This window comes from Dasypus novemcinctus, chromosome 1, assembly GCF_030445035.2.
Source record: "Dasypus novemcinctus isolate mDasNov1 chromosome 1, mDasNov1.1.hap2, whole genome shotgun sequence".
Lineage (NCBI taxonomy): Eukaryota > Metazoa > Chordata > Mammalia > Cingulata > Dasypodidae > Dasypus > Dasypus novemcinctus.
In genome coordinates this window covers 69398691-69415596 of record NC_080673.1, presented here as the reverse complement: position 1 = coordinate 69415596, position 16906 = coordinate 69398691, and positions in this window count along the sequence as shown.

Genomic DNA, 16906 nt, shown 5'->3' with positions numbered 1-16906 from the left:
CTTCTTAATGGTGGGCAACATCAGCAAGTGCTTCACAGTGGCCATCACTGTGATTGTGGATGTCTAACCTTGTGAAAGATTTACATCCATGTAACAGCCTAGTATTTCAAGGCAGGGAAATGTGTGCTATTAGAGGTAGCTCAGCATTTACAGGAAATGTCCAGAAGATTACTGTGAACAGTGTGCAGTTCTGGTTAGAAGCCAAGAAAACTTAGCCTCAGTGCAGCAAAAAATGCCTATTGGTCTTGAGATAAGTCATTGGAGAATGACTCTAAAAATTAAAATTAATTTGAAGCTATTCATACTGAAGCCTCTACATTCATAAGATGATCAGAACATTCAGATTAAATCTGAAGCATCTCCTAGTTTCACACATTTTACACAATTATTTCTGAATCATGTGATTTGAGATATAGGAAATCAAGTTGTTATCCAGTTCTGGTTTTTATTAAACCTCTCTGCCCTTTGCTTTGGAAAACATGCTTTGAATTATAGTTCCTTGGATGCCCAGGGGCTATGTGATACTGCATTAATTATAGTGTATTATTATTAAATGCACTATTTTAGAACCACATCTGTGGACAGATTTGTTTGTACTGTGAAGGCATGCCCAAACCTGTTCTGCATGATTCCTTTATAGCCTGTGGAGTCGTCTCTCAATGTGCATGGACTAAAAAAAAAAATCAATCATACCATTTCTCAAAATGAAAGTATTAGAATTCTCTACTGAGAAACAAAATCATTGAGCAATATATTTTTTTAAGATGTAGAAAGATCAGTTGGAAGAGTAAATGTGAAGTGATAGCCAAGAAATGTTTGTAAAAGAGGAATATTTAAGGAGGATTTGCTCTATCATAAATAAGAATCATAGTAATGTACATGAAAACAGCATGATATTAGTGCAGGGTATTAGTGTAAGAATATAAAACTAGAGCAACAGGACAGCATTTATATTTTTATTATTTATAATATAAATATATAATTTTAGTATGTATTTAGGGTGACATTTCAAATCAGAGGGGAAAGTTCTCAATAAGTAGTAATTGACAACTGCATTATACATTTAGAAGAAAACAACTTAGAATCTTACATCATAAATATAGAAAACTATTATTTCAAGAAAGATTAAAGAGAGAAATGAGAAATATTCCACCACACTCCTGATATTGCTCTCTCATCTATCCGATTGATGTCTGCTAGTTGTATCTGCTTGTTGTCTCTGCTCATTGTCTGCTCATTGTGTCCACTCAATGTCTGCTCATCTTCTTTAGGAAGCACTGGAACTAACCTGAGACCTCCCGTATGGGAGGCAGGTGCTCAACTGCTTGAGCCACATCTGCTCACTGCTCATTGCATCAGTTCATTTTGTCAGGTCATTGTGTCAGCTCATTGCATCTGCTTTCTTCTTTAGGAGGCATTGGAATTGAACCTGAGCCTCCCATGTGGGAGGCAGTTGCTCAACTACTTGAGCCATATCTGATCCCCCTGGAAACATTTTTTAAAACTATGAAAGTAGTTTGAAGACACTTCTATAATTTCCTTCTTATACTTTCTTAGTTTAAAAATGATATTTATTTTAACTCAATAGAACAGAATAAGGAGCCCAGAAATAGATGAATACCTCTAGGGTCAACTGATTTTTCTCAATTGCCAAGGGAACTGAGAGGAGAAATAAGTACTAACACAAATATCCAATGCAAAACTGGACTTTGATCTATACCTTGTACTAGATAAAAAAATTAAGTTGAAATGGAACAAAGACGTAATTTTAAGACCTAAAATTATAAAACTGCCAATAAAAAACATAGGAGAAATCTTAGTGACATTGGATTAAGCAAAGATTTCTTTTCTAGGAAACAAAAAGCACAAATTATTAAAGATTGGTAAATTGAACTACATTAAAGTTAATGTTTTTTCATTTAAAAGATTCCGTTAAGGGAAGCATCTGTGGCTCAATCAATTGAGCTCCCGTTCACCATGTGGGAGGCTCTGGGTTCACATCCCAGGGCCTCCTCATGAAGTCAAGCTGGCCTGGGTTCGCAGAGAGCCGACAGCCCATGCCTGCAGAGAGCTGAGGGCCTGCACTCACGGAGAGCTGGCACAGCAAGGTGATGCAGCAAAGGGAGACAAGGAGACACAAAAGAACGCGCAGTGAATGGACACAGAGAGCAGACAGCAAGCAAGCTACAAGTGAGGGGGTGAAAAAAATAAATAGATCTTTTTCTTTAAATATTAAAAAAAAGATTCTGTTAAGACATGTAAGAAAAACACTGTTGGGGAGATGAAAAGGGTAGTCACTATCTATGGAGAAAATATATAGCACGGATTTGACAAAAGACTTGTAGCCAGAAAATATAAAAAATTGCCACGATTTTATAACAAGAAAACAGACAATGCAATTGACAAACATAGGCAATAGATTTAAAAGGCTCTGTAACAATGAAACTATATAACAATGAAAAAAGTCAGGAAAAGGCATTTAACATCACTAGGGAATGCAAATAAACTACAGTGAAATACCACTACACGATCATTAGACTGTCAAAGATTAAAATGATCAACAACCCCAAATGTTGGCAAGCATGTGAAATACGTGGAACTCCAATAACTTGCTGATGGCGATGCAAAATGGTGCAGTCATTTTGGAAAGTAGTTTGGCAGTATCTTAGAAAGTTTAGCATTCAATTAGTCTTTTTTTTCCCAAAGATTTATTTTTTATTTATTTCTGCTCTCTGTGTCCATTCCCTGTGTGTTCTTGTGTCCGCTTATATTCTTGTCAGCAGCACCCAGAATCTGTGTCTCATTTTGTTGCGTCATCTTGTGGTGTCAGCTCTCCATGTGTGCAGCACCATTCCTGGGCAGGCTGCAGTTTTCTCGCGCTGCGTGACTTTCCTTACACGGTGCACTCCTTGTGCATGGGGCTCCCCTATGCGGGGGACACCCCTGCGTGGCATGGCACTCCTTGTGCGCATCAGCTCTGCAGCATGGGCCAGCTCACCACACAGGTCAGGAGGCCCAGGGTTTGAACCTTGGACCTCCCATGCGGTAGGTGGATGCCTTATCCATTGGGCCAAATCTGCTTCCCTCAATTACTCTTTGATCCAGCAATTTTTCTCCTAGTCTATTTATCAAAGAGACGTAAAAATATATGTCCACACAAACACTTCAATTTGGGTCATCATAGGCAATTTATTCATAAAAATCACCAGCTGGAAAAGATTCAAAAGTCAATCTTCTGATGAGTGGATAAACGGATGTAGTTTGTTTTTTTGTTTTGTGGTTTTTTTTTGTTTTTAATTTTTATTCTAGTGTCATACAACTTAAAATTTCCTCTTTTAACCACATTCAAATTTATATTTTAGAGCACAATATTGCACTACCATCACCACTATTCCTTACCAAAACTTTTCCTTCATTCTAAAAATAAACTCTGTATAATGTAAGAATTAACTCACCATTCCTTACCTATACCCTGGCGCCTGGTAAGCTATAACCTAGTTTCTGGTTCTAGGAATTTGCTTTTTGAAATTATTTCATATCAAGGAAATATTACAACATTTGTCCTTTTGTGTCTGGCTTATTTCACTCAACAGGATATGTTCATGTTTTGTCCATTCAGTCACATGTATCAGAACTTCATTCCTTTTTGGGACAGAATAATATTCCATTGTATGTGTATACCACATTTTGTGTATTTCATTATTTGGAGGATATGTATTTTCATATTTAATGTGGTATTTAGATAACTTTATTAAACTTAAAATTTCTCCTTTGAATTTATTTTCATTGAATGAAATTCATTACATTGAATGATGTAGTTTGTCTACACAATGGAATACTAATCAGCAATAAAAAGGAGCATCACAAATATAACAGGAATCCCAAAACATTATGCTAAAATAAAAATAACAACAAAAAAACACACAAAAAATATTATGCTAAGAGACATAAATCAGACATTAAAAAAACGTATAAGTTCAATTATATGAAAATTTAGAAAAGCTTAAACTATAGTATTAAAACTCAGATCAGGGTAGGGGCTGGCAGGGGTGACCGAAAATGGAGGTGAATGACCTTTCAGGGATTATGGAAATATCATATGTCATCGTTGTATAGTAATTACACAACTATACACATATGCCAAATTTCATCAAACTATACACTTAAAATTGATTACTTTTATTGTCTATAAGTCATACTTCAAAAAAGCTGATTTTTAAAATATAGTAGAACAGAATATATGCAATCATCATTATTTGCTGAATTGATGTTTATTTACCTAGAAAATCCAAAAGAATCTATGAAGAAGTTCTTAAAATAAATAAATGATTTCAACACTGTTGTTGACTATTCAGCAAGATCAGCTGACAAAAATATAAAGCCTTGTTATAATGTAACCAATGTGAAAGAGCAACATAACAAGGAAATCCATGAGAAAAATCTTTCAAAGAAAATAAAGGCAAATATCTTCATAAGTTCAAGCTAAAAATTTATTTATTTAATAAAAATGTTGATAAATGAAATATCGATTACCTTCACTGCACCAAAAATTAAAATCTCCATGATAAAAGACACTGCTTAGCTATCTTTTGTTGCTCAACAAATTACCCCAAAACTTTGCACCTTAACCCCAAGCATTTATTGTCTTGAACGGTTTCTAGGGCCAGGTATCCAGGAGTGACTCAGTTGTGTGATTCTGGCTCAGGGTCTCCTATAAAGTTGCAGTCGTGAAGTTGCTCAGATTTCAGTCTCTGAAGATTTGCCTGGACTGGAGGATCTGCTTCCAAGCTCACTCCCATGGCTATAGGCAGAGGGCTTCAGGTCCTTGCTACATGGGCACTTCCATAGAGGCCACTCATGATTTGTCTTCCCTCAGTGCAAGTAAAAAGCATGTACATGAGATAGAGAAAGAAAACCCAATTTGAAAGCCACAATTGTTTTGTAACCTACTATCAATAGTGATATCCCATCACTTCTGCCATAGTCCATGTGTTAGAAGTCAATCAATATGTCCAGCCCACACTCAAGGTCATGACTATCAGGAGGTAGAGAAAGAGATCATTGGGAGCAATCTCAGAAGCTGCCTATCACAGACACCATTAAAAATTAAAAGAGAAGGCATCAACTAGGATAAAACATTTGCAAAACATGTAACAAACAAAGAAACAATATTTTTTTTTTGTAAGAAACAAAGAAACACAAAGAATTCCAGGAGAGTAAAAAGAAAACTGCAAACACAAATGGAAAATAAGTCAATCAATGCAAGATCCCAAATGGCAATACCTATCAAGAATGTCAGAACGTTGCTCGACCTCACTAAAAATCAGTATAATGTGAAATAAAATACATAATATAAAATACCCATTATATTTGCAAAAGTCTATCAATACTTGGCAAGGATGTAGGGATCTAAAGAGACTCATACATAGGTGCAGAGGTGCCCAAAGATGTACTTACCAAATCCAATGGATGTGTCATGATGATGGGAACGAGTGTTGTTGGGGGGGGGACAGGGGGGGTGGGGGGTGGGGTTGAATGGGACCTCACATATATATTTTTAATGTAATATTATTACAAAGTCAATAAAAAAAAATAAAGAGACTCATACACTTCATATTGGAGTATAAGTTTGGTACAGTCTCACATATGGTTTGGTGCAATCACACATATCTCAGGGCCAGCCTAGGAAAGTCCTTTTCGTAGTAGTGGCAAAGGTGCTAGAGGAAAAGGAGAAAGACATGAGGCCTCTTGAAACATAGGCTTATAACTGGCATGCTATCTGCCTAATTTTGTTGACAAAGCAAGTCACATGGCCAAGTCCAGCTTCAAGGGGTGGGAATTATGAACCAGCACCTAATTTGAGTACCAATTTTTGTCATTGGACATCCATTGTGTTTGCTCTTTCCTCTTCACTTATTCTTTTTGCTTTTAAGCTTCACTTTGGCATATTATTTATCCCTAAAGTAGAATTGCAGGCCCTTACAACATTAAGGTTTAGGTTTTTAAAGGCTATAAAGAGCTCCTTCAGATGGCGGTTAATACTGAAGTTCATTTAAAAATAGTGACATTTTTCAAAATCAGATATTTCCAGAAGAAAATGATCATATGAAAACAATCTCACTTCCTTCTCTCCTATTTGGCTTAAATGAAACAAAATTAAATTTATTTATTTTAAATTCCATTATATTTCTAATTTATAATCAAACTCCTAAATTATTATGCCATCATTGAAAAATCTCAGTGAATAGCAAATAAGAACCAATCCACTACTTTTTGTTCCTGTTATAAAAAGTTTAGGAAAACCAACAACAAAAAAAATCTACAACAAGAAAATAAACAATAATAATACTAGGTTTGTATGGCTTGTCTGGTAAACAAAATTATTTGTTTATTGCCATTTTATAGATGAATACTTGTGATACAAAAAAGTTTAAGGGATTTTCTCAGTGACACATCCTTTTGACTGGAAACTCCAGGCCTTCAATCCCAGTGTTTTATCTCCTCTCCTAGGATTCTTTCCACAATACCAAGATTTAACAATACTGTAGATGAATACACAGTTCTCTCCCTGAGTCCAAAAAGAAAAAGTAGTAAAAGGTGATTGCTTTCTGTGTGAGTAAGCATGACTGAAAAGACCAATGACTGTCAGAGTCTCCCTCCTAAAGTGTTCTTAGCTCAACCACTAGATTCAAGACACTCCAAATGGCTTTGCTTAAGAAAAGTTCCTTTAACCTCTACATTTTTTCATATTTGACATTTATTTTTATCAAAATTTTATATCTCACCCGTATCACTGCCTAATTTTCATTTAGTCATCTTCTTGCCATAAATATTCATGTTATTAGCTGCTGCTTTCCTCCTGAGCAATGATATTTTTGTTATCCTGGAGCAACCCAAGGCTTATTTCAGTATAGTTGGCAGTATTATGGTTGCTACTAATTCACACAGACACATACCGGCACAAAAACACACACAACACTATTGTCATCTCATGAAGTAGATTAAGTTTAAAGACACTTTTTCTAACTTTTGTCCTTATTTGAAACGTCCAATCTCACAGCAGAATTCAGGGCATGATTACACAACTGACTATATAAAACATCAATCAGCTATTTTCTCACAGCAGAATTCAGGGCATGATTACACAACTGACTATATAAAACATCAATCAGCTATTGCACTGGGCTGTGGACTATTAATTTATTTGCACAAGACTTTTAGTATTTAAATCACTGGCAGGAGACCAATTAAATAAAAATAGGGTATTTAATAATAAAGATTGAGAATGTTATATCTAAAAGGAATCTTAGAGATTATCTAAAGTCCACTATTTCACTGCCTATATGAGGAAACAAAAATTAGAGAAGTTATATGACCTGCCCAGGCCAAAGCCAGTTAAAGACAGAACTTGAAACCAAGCACAGGTCTCCAGATTGTCTTTATCCAGTCTTCTTTCCACTGCATTACATTTCTGACAGTTTGACATTCTTCTAGGAATCCCAAAAAGAGAAAGATTATGTTTTTGAACTAATCCATTCCTTTAGGTATGGGGCTCTTTTGACTGCACTATGTGAGTGAGATGTGACTCAGGTTGAGTCTCTGTCCTCTTGCTGGATCTGATAAAAATGAAGACAAAGAGAGAATAAGAGACAGAGGAACAGGGAGCTCCATCATTTTCTATCTTGCCATGTGACAGAGGGCTTGAGGATTGCTTAAGCACAAAGTCACCAAGAGTCTGGGTCCATGGAGCAGGTCAAGTCTGAGATGAGCCCTGTCATATGCCTGATTGCCATACGGCAGATCGCCATGAACGTCAGTAGCTAATTTTGGTGGGAAGTCATCTCTGATGGTGCTTTGATTTGGACATTTCTCAGCTTTGAAACTTTAGGCTTTCACCCCAAAGAAAATTCCCATTTTAAAGCAAACCCATTTCTGGTACTTTGCATTGGCAGTCTTTGCAAACTAAGACGACATTGTTGTTTTTGTAGTAGTAATTATTGATTTTTCTAAGGTCTCTGAACTTTTTCTCATGGTCTTTCATTATGAACAGAAAAAACAGGAAGATGGCTTGTTAAATGCAGGGGTGTAATTTGCAACCATGAAATATAATTAACCGTATATTCTACCGAGGGGTCAGCCAACAGCACATAGCTGCTCATCATTGACATTGAAAGAATTACATTCAAAAACCAAAACTTCTCCATAAAAAATTATGGTGATTATACACAAAGAGCAGAATATATTTTGCTGCCTCTAAATTTATCTAACCTCAAAATATTTTCCAAATATTTAATGACAAAATAATTCTTATTCAGATAATTATACAGTGCCTCACAAGAGGAAGTATGAAAAAACTTGAGTAAGAAGAGACTGAGAGCCATGCCTGTAAGACAAAAAAAAAATCAGAATCTGAGGAACATCAAGGAACTCTTCACACACTGATAGCAAGGGAATTTTATGCTACTCTTAGAGATGACTTGGTTCTGAGAATAGAATCCAGACTATATAACACCAATTTGATAGTCTGTCCAAACAGTAGAGTAGATTATCATTTACCAAGAATTTCCAGGACTAAACCTATTTGAGTTTATCAGATATCAAGAGGTTAGATAGCAACTCCAAAAGAGATCAATGATCAGATATATGATCCTTTCCAACATCTTCTAGATACATTTTTTTGGTTTTCCATTTCATTAAATAGGTTAAGAAGTAAAATATTTAATATGTGTCTGGTAACCATGTTACACTATTACAGTTCATGATAAAGTTACCAAGATCATTTCATCAGCACACACCCTAACTTGTACTTAAACAATTACTAAAATGGGTTATCATTTAAAAATCCTTTTAGAACAATTATTTTATATGTCTAGTATCAGTGAAAATCATAAAAATCATTTTAGAACAATTATTTTGTTTCTGATGTCTAGTATCACCAAGAAAAAAAAAATCCCCAAATTGCTTCTGTGTCAAATTTGGAAAGTAGTATTTTATTCTCCTGTTAATTTGCATTCATCAGATCATCCTCTTAAAAATTATTGGCAATGACCAGTGGAGAAGCAGAGTTAAGTGCTGAATCTTACACCCCCATGCACTTGCACATACACCCTCTCTCTCTCACATTCACACACACAATCTCTCCTAACCCTCTGTAAGTTTACCCTTATTTCAGTCCTACTCCTCCACCTGCAGTAATGCCAGGGTAGTGGCAGAGTTGGGACCAATTCCATTACAGAAGTGAGAAATGGCCACAGATAGCATCTAATTTGAAAACCCCCAGATGAATAATGGAGATACAATGGTATTGATATATAGCAACAACTTATTTCTCCAGTTTAAGAATCCTTTTTTTTGAAACCCAGTAACAGAGGGGAACATACTTGGTAGGTGCAACTAGAACAGTGACCACTCCATGAAATGGTTTAAAAAAAAAAAAAAAGTCTATCTTCAGGGTCCTATTCTTATCTTATCCAAGATATTTCCTCAATTTTCTTCAAATGACCACTACCAAATGCCCTTCATATCACAAGTATCATGTTACTTCTTCAGGCTAGGACCATTCCTAATGTGTATTAGGCAATTCCTGCACACCATACTAGCCAAAATAACTGTTAACTTGCTTCTGTCTTATGTTAAGTTTCTTCAGGTTAGATTCTAGCTGAAACAGATCAAACTACTATAAATTTTTTCTAACTCAAAAATGATTTTACTTTCTTGAGAGCAGAACTATAATTTAAACATCTGCTGCCTAAACACCCATTTTTGATATAAGGCATATCCATTGGCATAGTAATAAGTATTTCCAAAAACAAATAAATAATGCATACTCAAAAACATTTGCTACCACACATTGAAAAATGAAAGCATCAGATTTCCTTTTGGATCACAGATAAATGTATAATTTCCGAAGGCTTAGTCAATTTGTCAAAGTTATTGGGTTCAAAGTAGGAAGTCACTTTTTTTCCCCAACTTACTGGATTTAAGATAATTGGGCTTCATATAATAGAAGGATCTTAAATAGTTTGTTTGTGTGTATGTTATCATTCTGAAAGTAAGGATTAGAAGCCCCTTCTTTTTTTTCCAGGGAATGCTTTTTTATTGATGTGTCTATGCATATTCAGCAAGTCCTAAGAAGTACCTGCTTTAAAATTGCTCCCCAAGTGCTCCAGGGAAGTGAGAGAGATGTAAGATAGAAGAGTTCACCCAGTGCCTTCTACTTCATTCATAAATTTCTAAGGCTTCAAGCAAAACTGAATGCAATTTACATCTGCAGTATTTATGAATGAGTTACAGTTCATGTTCAACCCATACTCTAAGACATTTTTGAAGTTATAAAAGCATTATGAAGTTATAATGCCATGCAAATCCTAGGCAGCCCTCTGACCTCCCTTCTACGTAGAATTCTTAACATTTACAATACTAAGAGTACTTGATTTCTACCAAGATAAAGATAACCCGGGTCTAAGCCCTGAACTCTACCACTTCATTTACAGCTCTGTTATTCATCTTTGGAAATCAGCAAGAAATAAAAACCAGTTTGAACATTTAATAAAGAGCAAGCATCTATTCTCAGTTTCTCATTTTTAAACAAATCAATTTTATTGCTACATATTAATAAAGCATACAATTCATCCAAAGTATACAATCAATGGTATATGGTACCATATACCACATAGTTGTGCATTTATCACTTCAATAATTGTTAGAGCATTTTCATTATTTCAACAATAATAATAATAAATCCAGAGAAACAAACAAGAAAATTTTTCAGCTCTCAAACGCATTTTTTTAAAATTCACTCATATCACTTGTAGAATAGTAAATTCTTTATTTCTTAAAAATTCTCTTCTACACAATATTCTCTAAATATTTCTGTATTTCAAGAGAAAAGTGATTTCACAGATGCACCTAAATAAATACAAGAAAGTTTCAGTTGTCTGAAAAAAAATTCCTCTTTCGTCAATGAACCAGAAACAATGACTGCTTGAAGAAACCTACAGCTTTTTCAGTTTTGAAAGTCCTGTTAACTACTCCACTGAGCTCTGGTCTAGAATCAAATTCTTAAGTCTCTTCTCTTCCTGTAATATATTGTAGAGGCAAAAATACTCATAAAAGCACTCTTTACTTTTTTCTTATGAAAGTACTATAGCCAGATGGGGTCCATATTTGAATTTGTGAATACTCTTTTTGTCTTAATATTTTATCTTCATTTTAACTTTCATGTTAATTCATAGAATTATACTTTTGCTTATTTTTACTGTCTTATATGTTTATATTTTAAGGGTGTCACATGGTATTTTGTATATAATATAAATTACAGACATCCAGTACTCTCACAATCAATGTCTTGGTTACACAGGCTTCTCCTGTTCTACTGTCAAATCACTAAGTCAAGTCAACAGGTATCTGCTTGAGAACCAGCTCAGTCACCCCAAATTCCACTCCCTTGTTTGCCTGGTACTCACACCTCCAATCCTTCAGTTTTTCCACTGTGATTCCTAGTTTTTCTTCCTATATGTGTGGCTCACATCAACTGCCAAATAACTTTAAAATATCTTTTTGATTCCCTTCTCCTCACTCTTGAGTGATTTATATTCTCCATGTAACCCTTCTCTTGACCCTCATTTCTGCTCCTTAGTGTCCAAATCGAAGATATCTATTAATTTATATGATTTTAAATAATGCTGATGAGTAATAGGTAGTTGGTTCTTATAGAGATGGGTTTACTTTCTGCAAGTAGCAAAAGGTTAAAAATTAAATTGTGATAAGTTGAGAGAACTTTCTATGCACACATAACAGGGCTTTTTCCAAGACTCAGTCAATTAAATTATAATAGCCTATAATGCACATATAAATACAGAAATAAATATATTTTAGCAATTTTCCTATACTTTTTATGTGAGTCAGCCTCATTGGGGTGAATAAAGCACTCTGGTATTACCCAGGACTTCAGTAGAAAAAAATTCCAAGGGACAGATTTCTGGCTTCATGCAGCTACTACCAAATTTCCTAAATTCTTATTAATCATTTCCCAAAATGTAGTTCTCAATCTAACATTCCACAAGACAATGGTCAGTTTAAATTTTAAACCCAATGTTTAAGTCAATCATCATTGCTATTTTTAAGGAAGTAGTCTTATTTAATCAATAATGCACACAACAGCCAATTTGAAACTATTTTTAAGATTTTTGAGATTTTTTTTCATGAATTTACGACTTAAGATCCAAAGAGTCCAGTTTTATTTAATGCTTTCCTTGATGGCATTATTTTTTCTATATTCCTTTTCCGTGTTACTATCTTAAAGCAAATTCTTTACACTACCATTGGCTGTTTTATTGACTTTATTCTATTCCATATCAAATGAGATATTAAGTTGTTCATGCACTTATATAATCTTACTCCAGGGACGCAGTTATCTCTCTTCTGGCACATCCTGGTGTACTTTATTCCAAGAAGCCAGGCTTTCAGGGAAGCTTTAAGCAGCTTTGTCATGCGTGGCAAACATCCGCCCATAATATCATGATCTAACTATAATCTGTTCTGATGGCAGCTGGGGCTACTTCAGGATGGACTCCTGTGAAGTGTGGACCTGCCTCCCTTGACAAGCTTCACTAAAAATTCTTGCCAAAATAAGCCACTGGAGAATTCACTAACTGAAGGCCAGAGCAAGATCCCCAAGAAAGTCCAGACAATGCACTATGGGTGTAACTGGGTCATGACAGAAACCCATTGTGGACTCAAGAATGACCTAGGTTCTGGGTTTATGAACAAAGGAACATTTTGATAACTTTCATGTGCATATAATAAACTGTGGCTTCCAATTTTGGATAATCATTAAAATTACTCAGGTAGGCATTTTAAAATGCAGAATCCTAGAACTTACCTTCAGAGATCCTGATTAAGAAACTATCAGGTGGACCCAGAAACATATATAATACCACACTTTATCATAATTAAAATAACTATTTTCTCTCCAGAATTCACTAGAAGCAAAACCATCCAATCTTTCAGAATTGCTCTACAGTGGTATTATCACACCTTCCATCAAAAGGAAAAAAGGGCACAAGGGATACTGTACATATATCCCTGTTGACAAGTTGTTACATACATGCCTGTGCACTGTTAAATGGAGGACAGTCTTAAATCAGTTACTATTTTAAATCCGACCTATGTGTCACTTGTTGCTGTACAGTTTATGCCATATAACTTCAGCCAAAAGCAACACATGACATTCTTATTATTAAATTTTAAAATCCTGAAGTTATTACTAGACCTTGAAGCACTAAGTATGATATGGTTATGGTTTAATCCAACATTAAGACTATTTGGTAATAAAAAGAAGATTATTACTAAATAATCAACACGTAACATGAAAAAAATGCATACTACTATTGTACTACTAATCTAGAGCAGAAAAATTAAAGCAGGTTCTTTAGTAATAGATCGATTTTAAATGGGGGAATCCTCTTCAACCAAATTTACACATTTAAAAGAATCAATTGTTTACTGAACAAAAATTCACTGTATGGACTTGAATTTGACTGCCTTTCAATGTTAGATGTCAGTATTTGAATAAGATTACATTTTTATGAACACAGCAGTACTTACTATCAAATGAACATTCTTGTCTCCTTCAAAGATCTCATCCACTAGTTATCTTGGGAAGCCATAATTTTATTTCAATAACACAAGTTAAACGACTTCTGTAACTCATTGTGTGGAATGGACTTATGACCAACAGAAACTAGTATATTATTACTTTAAAGTTACCCCTTGAAAATTTTGCAGTTATAGATTTATGGAGCTAAAATATATCTTTGAATGTTCTAGTCACATTTCTCACATTACAGATGGGCAAGGGAAACAAAGAATATAAGTGACTTGTTTAACAATGTAAAGTTAGTTACAATCACAAAAGCAGGACCATTTCCTAGAATTTGTTAGTTGATCTAAAAATAGGTCATAATCCTATATGAAACTCTTTAAGATCTCTTATCTCTGCATTAAAAATATTTGTTATGGAAAATGATGATTAACAACGATATTCAAATGTATTTCCAGAATCTCACAACAGAATATTGCCAATCAAAATACCCACGAGGATAATCAAGTAAATGTAATATTATGTTCTCACCTCAAGTTTGCAAACATGCAAATTCAAATTTTGAAAAGTGCTGACATGCATAAGATGAGATACACTTTAATTTGCTTCTGGGAGTCTAAATCATAGCAACTTTTTCATGAAAGCATTTGGAAAAATATATATTTATCAAAAGCCATTTTTGATCCATGGATTTTGACCTGAAATTGACTTCTGGGGATAAATTCCTTTATCCCTAAGGAAATAATCAAAGAAAATAACCAATATTTACCTATCAAAAATGTTCAAAGCAATATACAACCATTAAAGAAAGTCTAAACAAGCTAAATGTCCATCAAAAAGGAAATGTCCCAATAAACTATAGAAGACTTATATCATAGAATATTATGCAGTCACTAAAAATTAAAATTTATAATAATTTTTAGTTACATGGAAATATAAAAAGAGCACAATATAATACTAACTTTTAAAGCCAGACACGAAATGATTATACAAGATAATGCAATTTATTCATACATGTTTATAAAAATTATAAGCAGAAAACAAAATATTTGAAAACAATAGTGGTGGCTATCTCTGGGTAATAGAATTATAAAAAATATTGGGTTTTATTTTCTTTATTAAAGAAGTTGCAGTTTTACAAAAAAAATCATGCTCATGATACAGGATTCCCATACACCCCCCATGAACAGCAACATTTGTGACAATTGATACTAGTACATTTTTCTAATTGGAACATTAAGTATAGACCAAAGTTTGAATTAGAGTTCACTGTTTGTATAGTATATTTCCATGGATTAAAAAAATTTTATTGTTACACATATACAATCTAACATTTCCCCTTTTAATCACATTCAGATATATATTACAGTGCTATTTACTGTGTTCACAATGTTATGCTACCATTACCACCAACCATCACCCAAATGTTTCCATCATTCCAAAGAGGAACCCTGTACATGTTAAGTTTTTACTTACTATTTCATAGGCTCACACTTTCCCTCAGCAACCTATATTCTAGATTGAGTCTGAGTTTGCTCACTCCAAATTTTTTCAAATCAGTGAGATCATACAATATTTGTCTCTTTGTGTTTGCCTTATTACACTCAACAGGATGTCTTCAAGGTTCATACATGTTGTCGCACATATCAGGACTTCATGCCTTTTTACAGCTCAGTAATATTCCACTGTACGAACATACTACATTTTATTTATCCATTCATTGGTTAATGGACACTTGGGCTTTGTTCATCTTTTAGCAATTGTGAATAATGCCACTATGAACATCAATGTGCAAATACCTGTTTGAGTCCCTGCTTTCAACTCTTTGGATATATACCAAGTGGGATTGCCATGTCATGTGATAGTTCTATCCTTAGCTTTCTGAGAAACCACCAAAATGTCTTCTACAGGGGCTGCACCATTTTACATTCCCACCAGCAATGAATGAGTGTTCCTATTTCTCTGCATCCTCTCTAACACTTCTTATTTTCTGTTTCTGTCATTCTAATTGGTGTGAAATTATTGTGGTTTCCCACAACTAATTATGTTAAACATCTTTTCATGTGCTTTCCACACATTTGTATATTTTCTTTGAAGAGCTGTCTATCTAAGTCTTTGCCCATTTTTTAATTGAGTTGTTTGTCTTTTTGTTGTTAAGTTGTAGGATTTCTTTATATTTGATATTTGTCTTTATCCTTACACTTTTCTATATTTTCTCCAAATGTTACAATGACCACGGACTCTTCTTATGAATAGAAAAAAAATCCTAATTACAAGGTAATCTTAAAGTACCATTTTATAGCACAATTGTGTTCCTATAGCATAATTCCCATTCCAAAATCCACTCTCAACAGTACCTGTATGCCTTATTCTCCAAAAGCCCAATGTCAACTTTGTTCATTTCTTCTCCTAAACAGCATATCCTTTCCTCCTTTCCATTCCTGTTATTTATTAATAGTATCAACACTATGGTGTTTAAAAAAGAGGAAAGATTTAAAGGTTTCTTTTATTTATTTATTTAAGATACTTATATTACATAAATGTTACATAAAAATATAGGGGATTCCCATATTCCCTGCTCCCCACACCTCCCATATTTTCCCACATTAACAATATCCTTCATTAGTGAGGTACATTCATTGCAATTGATGAATACCTGCCATTAAGCATGGATTATAATTTACATCATCTCTCCCACCCAATTTTGTAGGTTATGACAAGATATATTATAGCCTTTATCTGTCATTGCACTGTCATTCAGGACAATTCCAAGTTTCAAAAATGCCCCATATTATACCTGTTTTTCCCTCTCCCTGCACTCAGAACGTCCAGTGGTCATTGCCTCCACATCAATGATATAATTTATTCCATTGCTAGATACACAATAAGTCTACGGTAGAATACCAGTAAATCTACTTTAGTCCATAGTTCATTTCCTAATCCTGAGGTTTATGGGATGGTTTCTTAATATGCTTAAGCACATATCAAAATAAGCACATTGTTTCAGCTTAAAGTTAAATTCTGAGGCCCCAAATCTATCTCTGAACCAAAATGTCATAAAGGTCCTCCTCAGCATTTATAAGTGATAAAGTGAACAGATACTGAGGCTTCAAATGAAAAATACCTATCCATAGAAGAAGGGAAAAGATGAAAAGGTAAATCTTCCTTTCATATTAGCTTGAGTTTCTAAATATGCATCAACTTTAATTTCTAAAGATTTTAATTCTTTGTGGAGTTACTCTGATTCCCCATGAGGCAGGACATAAAGTTATTACTAACTCTGTGATTAATAGTCCAAATATA